Source organism: Rhincodon typus, unplaced genomic scaffold (genome assembly GCF_021869965.1).
Source record: "Rhincodon typus isolate 14 unplaced genomic scaffold, sRhiTyp1.1 hic_rhity00002324, whole genome shotgun sequence".
NCBI classification, from domain to species: domain Eukaryota; kingdom Metazoa; phylum Chordata; class Chondrichthyes; order Orectolobiformes; family Rhincodontidae; genus Rhincodon; species Rhincodon typus.
In genome coordinates, this window is record NW_025967962.1 from 1 (window position 1) to 10,891 (window position 10,891).

A 10,891-nucleotide genomic window follows, 5' to 3' on the forward strand; every position below is an offset into this window, starting at 1 on the left:
ACATCCTTCCTATAGCAGGGAGAACAGCACTGAATGCAGTATTCCAAAAGTAGCCGAACCAATGTCCTGTGTAGCCATGACATGACATCCAAACTCCTACACTCAATGCACTGACCAATAAAGGCAAGCATACCAAATGCCTCATAAAAACAGAAGTTGCTGGAAAAGCTCAGCAGGTCTGGCAGCATCTGTGAAGGAAAAGATCAAAGTTAACGCTTTGAGTCTGGTAGTGACCCTTCTTCAGAACCTGGATTTTTCTCAGATTTACAGCATCCGCAGTTCTTTCGGTTTTTATACCGAACGCCTTCTTCACTATCCTGTCTACCTGGGACTCCACTTTCAAGGAACTATGAATCTGCACTCCAAGGTCTCTTTGTTCAGCAACACTCCCCGGGACCCTTATCATTAGGTGTATAAGACCTGCCCTGATTTGCTTTTCCTTGCTAATACTTGGGGCCTTGTACTGGAGTTGGTGGCGCTGTCCCACATACTAGTCAAGCAATAGTTTGACAATCATAGTCAGGGATCTTATGCTTCAGACAACGGCATCACCATTCCTGTTCATATGCTGTCACAGAAGGCACCCACCCACCAGTTGTATACAATAGGAGGAATTCCCTTCTAAGTCCTCAACATTGACTCCAGAGCCTTTTAGGTGTCATGGCATCAGGTTAAACATGGATATAGAAACATCCTGCTCATTATCATATACCATTCCCTGCCACCTCAGCTGATGAATCAGCATTTCTCCATATTCAAAGCCACTTGGAAGAACAATGGACTGTGGCAAAGGCACATAATACATTCTGAATGAGGGACTTCATTAACATTAGCTTGGTAGCATGACTACTGATGGAGCAGACTGTGTCCTAAAGCACATAGCTGCTACACTGGGTCTGTGGCAGGTGGCACGGAAACCAACAAGCAGGCTAGATGTACTTCACCCTCAATCTATCTGCTGCAAATGGACCAGTCCCCAACAGGTGATGGAATTTCATCTTCACATTGAGAATATTCTCCATCATGCTGTGTGGCATTACCCTGGTGCTAAATGTCACAGATCTGAATGAAATCTAACAACTTAAAACTTGACATCTACCAGTAGCCAGAAGAACTGTATTCAACCACAATCTGCAATCACATGGCTTAGCATATCTCCCACTCCACCATTAATGTCAAACAGGGCATCAAACCTGCTTCAAATGAAGAATGCAGGACAGCATACCAGCAGCATATCTAAAAATGAGGCGTCAGCGTGGTGGTGACACAGGATTACTTGCATGCCAAACATCCTAGGAAGCATGCAATAGTCTGGGCCAAGTAATCCTACACCAGCAGATTACATCTAAAATTTTACAGTCCTGCCACAGTCAGTAATGAATGATGGTGGACAATTAAACAGCTAACTGGAGGAGTCTGCTCCTCAAACATCTCCATATTCAATGATACATCAAATCATAATTAATCATTTGTAACCATCTTCAGCCAGAAGTGCCCAGTGGATGATCTATTTTGACCTCTTCCTGAGGTCTCCGGCATCACAGATTCAATTCCATAATTCAATTCACTGAACATGTTATCAAGAAATGGTTGAAGGCATTCGATATTGCAAAGGCTTTGGGTCCCTGATAACAGTTTGGCAATAACACCGAAGACTCCAGAACTAGCGTAGCCCTAGCCATGCTGTACTAGCACAGCCGCAATAATGGCATTTTCACAACAATGTGGAAAATTGTCCAAGTATGTCCTAATTGCAAAATGCAGGACAAATCTAACTCAACAAATCATTGCCTTATCTCAATCATTAGCAAAGTGATGAAGGTGTTCTTGACAGTGCTATCAAGTAGCACTTACTCAGCAATAATCTTGCCAATGATACACAGCCTGGGTATTGCCAGAGGGAAATCTAAAGCCATTTAATTTTTGGTCCAAATATGGATACAAGAACGGAAATCCAGAGGTGAGGTGAGAACAACTGCCCTTGACATCAAGGCCCATTTAACCGAGTGTGCCTTAGCAAAATCGGAGTAAATGAAATTGGGGGACAAAGTCTCCACTGAATTATACTTAGCATAAAGGAAAATGGTCGTCTTCATTAGCAGTTAGTCATCTCAACTCTAGGATTCACTGCAGGAAGTCCTTAGGGTAGTGTCCTAAGTGCTAACTATCTTCGGCTGCTTCATGAATGATCTTCTCACCATTATAAGTTCAGAAGGGGAATGTTTGTTGCTGATTGTTAAATGGTCAGCCCCATTTTCAACTTCTGATACACTGAAGAGTCCACAGTTAAACTTGATATTGTCCAAGCATTGTTATGTATGGGTTCGTAAGTGTCAAGGTACATTTGTGCCAGGCAATGAAAATATCTAACAAGAGAAAATTCAACATGTCCCCGCATCTCCCATCACTGAATCCCTCACTAGCAACATCCCACATATTACTAGAAATCAGTGCAATCAAACCGAATCCACATGGTTTTGTAAAAAGAAATTCTGAGGACCTAACCAACAATGTGGATAAAGGGAATATTTTGAGAAGGCACGTGACAAGATGTTATATTAAAGATTATTACACAAAATAAGAGGTCATGGCATAGGGTGCAACTTGTTAGTTAATGAATCCTCTGTCCATCCTAACAAGGGAAAGACTGTAGGCATAAATGAATCATTTTTGGGTTAGAAAGAGGTGACAAGCTGGGTAACACAAGAATCAGTGAAAGGCCTTATGTATTTGCAATTTCTCAAGAAATAGGACAGAGAAACCAAATGTGCCATAAATACCCTAACGTGGTTACTAAATTTGCTGACAGCAAAAAGACAGGTAGGAAAAGTAAACTGTGAAGACGACACAACCTATTTATATACCTTTGCAGACTTGAGTGAGTGAGTAAAAATTAGGCAGATGGAGTGACAGGAAGAATAGCAGAACAGTATATTATTAAAATAGACAGGATTATAGAACCCTGAGGTACATTGGGATTTGAATGTTCTGGTGCATGAATCACAAACAGTTCAAGTACAGGTACAGTAAGTGACTAAGAGGCAAATGGAATGCAGTCGTGTCATGCAAGTGAAATGAAATAGAAAAGAACGTATACTTTGCTACAACTAGATAGGGCATTGGTGAGACTACAGAGGTACTGTGAATTGTTTTGATCTCTTTATTTAAGAATGTAAGTGCATCAGAAGCAGATCAAAGATGTACACTCAATTAATTCCTTTGATAGGATATTATCTAACAGAAAAATTGGACAGACTGGGTCTGTATCCACTGAAGATTAGAAAAATAAGAGTTGACCTTATTGAATCATACAAGATCCTGAGGTAAGGTGATGTGACAGGGTGGATGCTCAAAGAATGTTGCTTCTTGTGACAGGGACTAGAACTACTGGGTATAATTAAAAATAAGGATATACCCATTCAAGAGAGACGAGGAATCTTCTCTCTCAGAAGTTTGTTCATATTTGAAACCCTCTTCCCCAAAGAGTGGTGGAGGCAGGCTCACTGAATATTTTTAAGGCAGAAGTAGATTTGACTCCTGTATTAGTCTAGAATGCAAACTTGTCATGGATAGGTCAAAATGTGGAGCTGTGGCCACGTTATTACTGAATAATGGAACCATTTGAGGAGATGTGGTCTACTCCTATTTCATAACTTGTATGTTCATGTGCATGGGACCAGTCATATACAAGTTTCCCTCCAAGCCACACATCATTTTGACTTGGAACAATATCAATATTACTCACTTCTGTTGGGTCAAACTTCCAGTACACCTTTCCCAATAATACTGTGATTATACCTATACTAGGATGGATTGTGTCCCCTGAAAGATTCATTTCAGATGTCTGAGAAACACAAGAATCTATAAACAGCCATTTATCACACTGGGCGCCATGCAGCAGTAAGACAATCTTAGGTATTTAGCTTCAAATAATACAAGTAGTAGTTTAGGAGTAGCTGGCACACTTCAGACATCACAGTTAAGTGTCAAAAGGACAAACATAAATTAGGAATTAATAAAAAAAAAGGTGCCAGTGTTTAATTGACATGTAACCAGACTTTTACAAGCCCTGACAGACTCTTCTCACCAACACAGTTGTGACACACTGGCTGACCCACTCAGGACCTGCTCAGACACAGCTCCACAGATTATGTCTGAGCAAATGCCTCACAAGGCTGGGAGTTAAAGGCAAATGTTCTTCAGACACATGATCAAAACAACTGATTTACTGATTTCAATAAATTAAAGAATTAATTCTACTTGCTGATAAGAACTTGTGTTAAGAGTTGCCAAAGTGTTATGGAAAGCACATTCACATCTACAAAGGCAAGCTACGATAGGTTATTTTATGCTTTCAGTTCTTTCTTTCCCACCCCAAAAACACTAGGTAAATGTCACTGGTTAGTTCCAAGTGAATATTTTCCTTTTAACCATACTGGAAATCAACTATCTCCGATTACTGAATGCCCCAGAGTAAGGAAACCAAAAGTATAGAATTGGATATTTAAGGGCTCTTGTGGTGCAGTGGTAATGTGGGCTAGATGGCCTAGGTTCAGATCTCATGTATTTCAGAGATGTGTCATAACATGTCTAAACAGGTTGATTCAACATAACTAAAATTGGATATTTAAATAATCTGACAAGGTGAAACAATGGTCAAAATAAACAATGTCATAAGTTGGTCAGCTATGTGAAGCTTTTTACGTAAAAACAGATCCAGCAGGTATACTGATAAAGACTGAAGACCATCTCAACATCTCTTTCAACCCCTCCACTGACTGACATGCTGTTTGTTCAAAATTCAGTCTCACAAATGGCATACATTTTGTCCAATAGTTACCACCTTTAGCTAAACAAGACAGTTCACAATAGCAGCACTGGACTTAATCCAGGCACCAAGCTTCTGATTCCATATGCTTCTATTAATAACCCCTATTCCCACCTGCATAGCAGCATGAGGAAACCTTATTGAAACAAAGACTTAAGGGGGCTTGACAGGGTAGATATGGCAAGGTTATTTCCCCTTGTGGGCGAATCTAGGAGCACAGTGCACTGTTTCAGAGCAACAACTTGCCCATTTACGAAAGTGACAAGGAATTTCTCCTCTGATGAGAAGTAGAGAATCTATAGAATTCTTTACCACAAAGAACTGTCGAGTTTGATAAAAAGTACTCAAGGCTGAGATAGCCAGATTTTTAATCGGCAAGTAAATCAAGAAGTAGGAGAAAAAGGCAGGAAATTGGAAGAATATCAGCAAAGATCTCAGTGAATGCTCAATGGACCAAATAGCTTATTTCTGTTCTATTTTATACTCTATGGTCTGAGCAAACTTCATTCATCCATTGATGAACTCCTCATCCACGCCTTTTTTTGCAACTAGATTCCATTATTCCAATGCTCTCCTGACTGGCTTCTCACTGTACAAGCTCTATAAAAAGTTCACCCAAGTATCTGTGATAGCTGGAATACAGGTAGCAAAGTCCTGGTCACCTATCACTTACTGTTACCTGAATAACAAAGTCTTCAGATCCAGCCTCAGATTCATAGCCACCCTACCTCTAAAGCTCCTAACATGTCCTCTGAGATCAAATATCCTATGACATTTGCCAACTAGACTTACACAAGAGGAATGGTGAATTAGTAAGGGTGATCTAGTCCCAACTGAACTGCAGCAGAAACAGGAGAATTGCAGAGATGACTAAGAAAAAAAACAGACAGCTTCAAACTCCAACCTGAACAGCAACAGATCAATATATTTTCAACGTATAATGCTGCAAGATTATCAAACCCCTTCAAGGCTTGAAAAAGCTTGACAAGCTGCCAGGAATGTTAAAAATTTGCTGGCATTATTAAAAAAAGTAATGGTACAAATTGCTTGACTAGGCTGCCAAGCATGATATCATCTGCGCAGAAAGATTAGTTGTTGCTGCAGGGATTTGTTTTAGTCATTTAGAGGTTGACAGACTATTAAATAAAGGAACTTCATAGAGTCGGCATGGAAACAGACCCTTCAGTCCAACTCACTCATGCTAACCAGATATCCTAAATGTCTAGTCCCATTTGCCAGCATTTGGCCCATATCCCTTTAAACACTTCATATTCATATACCCATCCCTTTGCCTTTTAAATGTTGTAATTGTACCAGCCTCCACCACTTTCTCTGGCAGTTAATTCCATACGTACACTACCCTCTGCATGGAAAAGTTGCCCCTATACCATCTAGTTTTGGACTCCCACCCTAGGGAAAAGACCTTGTCTATTCATCCGATTCGTGCACCTCATGATTTTATAAACCTCTATAGGGTCACCCCTCAGCCTCCGACACTCCAGGGAAAACAGCCCCAAGTCTATTCAGCCTCTCTCTATAGCAAACCCTCCAACCCTGGCAACATCCTCGCAAATCTTTTCCAAACCCTTTCTAGTTTCACCAACATCCTTCCTACAGGAGGGAGACCAGAATTGCAAAATACTCCAAAAATGGCTGAGCCAATGTCTTGTACAGCCACAAGATGACCTAACTCCTATATTCAATGCGTCGACCAATAAAGGCAAACATACCAAACATCATCTTCAGTATTCTATCTACCTGTGACTCCACGTTCAAGGATATGGGCCAAATGCTGGCAAATGGGACTAGACATATAGGATATTTGGTTAGCATGAATGAGTTGGACTGAAGGGTCTGTTTCCTTGCTGACTCTATGAAGTTCCTTTATTTAATAGTCTGTCAATCTCTAAATGACTAAAAAAAATCCCTGCAGCAACAACTAATCTTTCTGCACAGATGATATCATGCTTGGCAGCCTAGTCAAGCTATTTGTACCATTACTTTTTTTAATAATGCCAGCAAATTTTTAACATTCCTGGCAGCTTGTCAACCTGCACTCCAAATCTCTTTGTTCAGCAACACCCCCCAGTACCTTACTATTACATGTATAAGTCCTGCCCTGATTTGCCTTTCCAAAATGCAGCATCTCGCATTTATCTAAATCAAACTCCATCTGCCACCCCTCGGTCCATTGGCCCATCTGATCAAGATCCCGTTGTACTCTGAGGTAACCTTCTTCGCTGACCACTGCATCTGTCATGTGCAACCTACTAATCATACCTCCTATGTTCATATCCAAATCATTTGTATAAATGACAAAAGCATGTTCCAACAGATATGTTGTTTTAAAACCCATAATACATCAGAATTCTCCTCTAAACAATATCATTTTTCTGCAGAAGCCGGTGGGGTTAGAACAGATTTCCAAAAGGTTCTTAAGCTTGCAGTAGTTACCAAAGTGGCCATGAAGGTAGTAGAGGGAGAAGGAAATTGATCTTCTGGGACTTGTGGACTATTATTATTAAGTCTGATATTTCACATACATCAGGGGAATGAAATTTATCGTTTCTACCTTTTTAGAAAGTTACAACCACTGTCAGCTTACATGTTACAGTTACATCTTACATTTTGCCTCTTGATTTGCCTCCCTCCTATTTCAAAGGCCTAATTTTGGCACAGTGCAACATTTCCAGCCTCTCATCCAAGTAACCTTTTTAACAGATTTTCACAGCAATTGAAGACACAGCAAATCGATAGACTGTTTAATCTTCAAGCTATATTATACATGGGTTAATCCTATCCAGTATTCACCCTTCGAGAAAATGGCTACTTTGTTGCAAACTGGAGAAAATGGTAGATAATGACAAACGTTCTGTTGCAGAAGTGTATCACAGTATACTTCATCCAGCTAGGATGCGGTATAGATTATTGGTATCCAGTGAAGACAGAATTCTGTTTGACTGTGAAACCTCAAAAAGATGACACACACATCAGCCACAGTATTGGGGACTGCTATTGTCGACTGAACTACAGATAGCAAAGAACAAAAATAAAAGACCAGGCTAGGGAGATAGAGAGAAATATTTCAGTCTGATACCTTAATATTCGAAGTGAGGGCTAGTACTTTTGGTCAATGTGTGAACCACAGTTAAGTGAAACGCTGTAAAATGGAAAATCACATTCAACCTTGACTGAATGATACATGAAGTACAGCGCACTGTGTTTACCGGCACTCTAGCAAATAAACCAGAATTTCTAACAGCATTTTAAAATTTAATAAAAGAGCCTGCAACTTCCAGTGTTGAGATATGCATTCTTTAAAAACTTAGGATTTATGCTGAAATTAAGTTATTGGGTTATTTTTGGTTATTGTGCCTGAAAAAAGACATACTGCTCAAGCAACTGTCAGTAAAACTGAATGCAATTTTTTTTTTTTTTTTTTAAAAAGTGGGCCCGGGGGAGGTGATTTCAGCCTGGTCTTCGGTTCGAATGGTTTTATGGTGATGCCTGGCTGTGCTGGGGCATTCACTTCCCCAGCTGCTTTCGCACTCCCCTTAATGAGTCAAAGTCGGAGCAGAAACTGATCTCGAGTCCACATTAATGCAACTCCCTGTTGAGCGGTATTTTAGACTAACTGGCACCACCCATTCCTTCATCATGCCAAATAACAAAGCATTTACTGCGGTTAGTGATACACATGTTCAAACAACTAAAGGTAGTGTGTGGGACAGCTGCTATTCCCATCTTCACTTTTATTAAGTCTACAGACAATGTGGAAATCCTGTTCATTGGAAAAGATCACAGACCTGAAACACTGCCTTTGTCCATCAATCCAGACTTAGCGCGTTTGATCATTTTGTTTTCATTTCTGATTTATAATATTTGCTGTACTGTTTTCTGTTTTTGTGAAAAGCTTTTAATCACATTATTGTAATCTTGATTCATTACAAGATTCTACACCCTCCACTGCCTCCTCCCACCCTCCCGGCTGGTATTGTTAACTAGTCAAATGAACAAATACCAAATGACAGTTGATGCGTTATGACTCAATGGGGGGAAAAAAGTGTACCACAAATCAAATCCTACCACTCCCAGAGTCTTCAAAAATGAGAAAATTTGATAAAAGCAAATTTCCCAATTTTACCAAACTGACTAATTCAGGTTAAAAGAATATACATAAGAAAAGAAGAACTTTGAGCAGAAGTAGGAAATTCAGCCCATCAAGCCTGCTCTGCCACTTAATATGATCATGGATGATCTCATCTCAGCCTCGAGTCCACTTTCTGCCTGCTCCCCATAATCCTTCAAACTATTACTAATGAAAAATCTATCTCCTCCTTAAATTTACTCAATATCCTGGTATGAACCATGCTCTGGGGTAGTGAATTCCACAGTTTTATGACCATTTGAGAGAAGCAATTTCTCCTCATCTGTTTTAAATCAGTTGCTCCTTAACCCCAAAATTATGGCCTCTCATTCTAGATTACCCCACAAGGAAACACAGTCTCTCCACATACCTCAATTAGATCTCCTCTCATTCTTCTAAACGACAGAGAGTATAGGTCTAAACTGCTCACTCACTCTTCATAAGATAAATCCTCATCTCTGAAGTCAATCTAGTGAACTTCCTCTGAACTGCCCTCCATTAGAGTCACATCCCTCCTCAAGTAGGGGAACCAAAATTGTACGCAACACTCCAGGTGTAGTCTCATAATGCCTTGCACAGTTGCAGCGATGCTTCCCTAATTTTATACTATATTCCTTTTGCAAGAAATGCCAAGATTCCATCTGGCTGCTTTATTACCCTCAAACTAGTTTTCTGTGATTCATGCAAAAGGACACCAGATCCCTCTGCACGAAAGCATTCAGCAGTTTCGCTCAGTTTAGATAATAAATTGCCTTTCTATTCCTCCAACCAAAATGGATAACCTCACACTTATTTTCATTAGACTTCATCTGCCATATTTTGGCCCATTCACCTAACCCATCCATATCCATTTGTAAATTTCTTATTTTTTCACTGCAACTTACTTTCTGATATATTTTAGTGTTACTTGCAAATGACAGTATTGGCTATAGTACTTTCAATCCCCGCATTCAAGTCATTAATATAGTTTGTAAATAGTTTGGGCCCCTCGGACCAAATCTTGTGGTACCACACAAGTTACATCCTGCCAATCAGGAAAGGACTCAATTATTCCCACTCTGCTTTCTGTTGGTTAGCCAATCCTCTAAGCTAATAAATTACCGCAACCCCATGTGATCTTAAAACTGCACATCAGATATTCTCCCATTAGCAAACAATTATTATAATCAAACTGTTTTCAGCCAATAGCAAAAAGGAGACAAGTAGAATTGCTAATTTATAATTGTATAACTTAAATTTTCCCCCTTCTAAAATTGCCCATTCACACCTACAGACACTTTGCTATTGACACACAGTGGTGGGTACACAGATTCTTAGTCGTTTATTCCTTGGCTTGGCATTTCACCCTTTCAGGGTCTTTGAATGTGGTTTTCCTTTCCTGATTTCAACAGGGAATTTGCAGAGATCAGCTTAAAGAGGAAGAGTACCAAATTACTGAAAACTTTCTTTCACTTTACACACAAAAGGGGGGAGAGAGAGAGAGAAGGATGCTGTATTGTACACACAAGGCTATAGCTACCTGCCCAGGAACCAGTCAAGAAGTTGTTGCTATGCAGAACTCTCCTGAAAAAGGTACCACTTGAAAAGACAAATCAAAAGACTGTCTTTGGGCAGAACTGCCCTGAAGACACATGCATGGCGGTGATTTGTTTCAACTTCTCCCTCACTGCTCCAAGAAGACAACATTGTACATACAATTCACAATGTGCTTGCTTTTGAAACTATAATAATCTTACATGGTTTAACACATATCTAGCCCATTTGTAGTTCACTGTCCAAGAAAAAACACAAGTGGTTTTTATACATGCATTACTTGCCTTTTTTCCATTGAGCCAGCTAACACAGATGGGGTTGGAGAGCGCGAGGCAGGGAGGGGGAGGGCGTGACTGCAAGCGGGGGGGGGGGGGGGGGGGGGG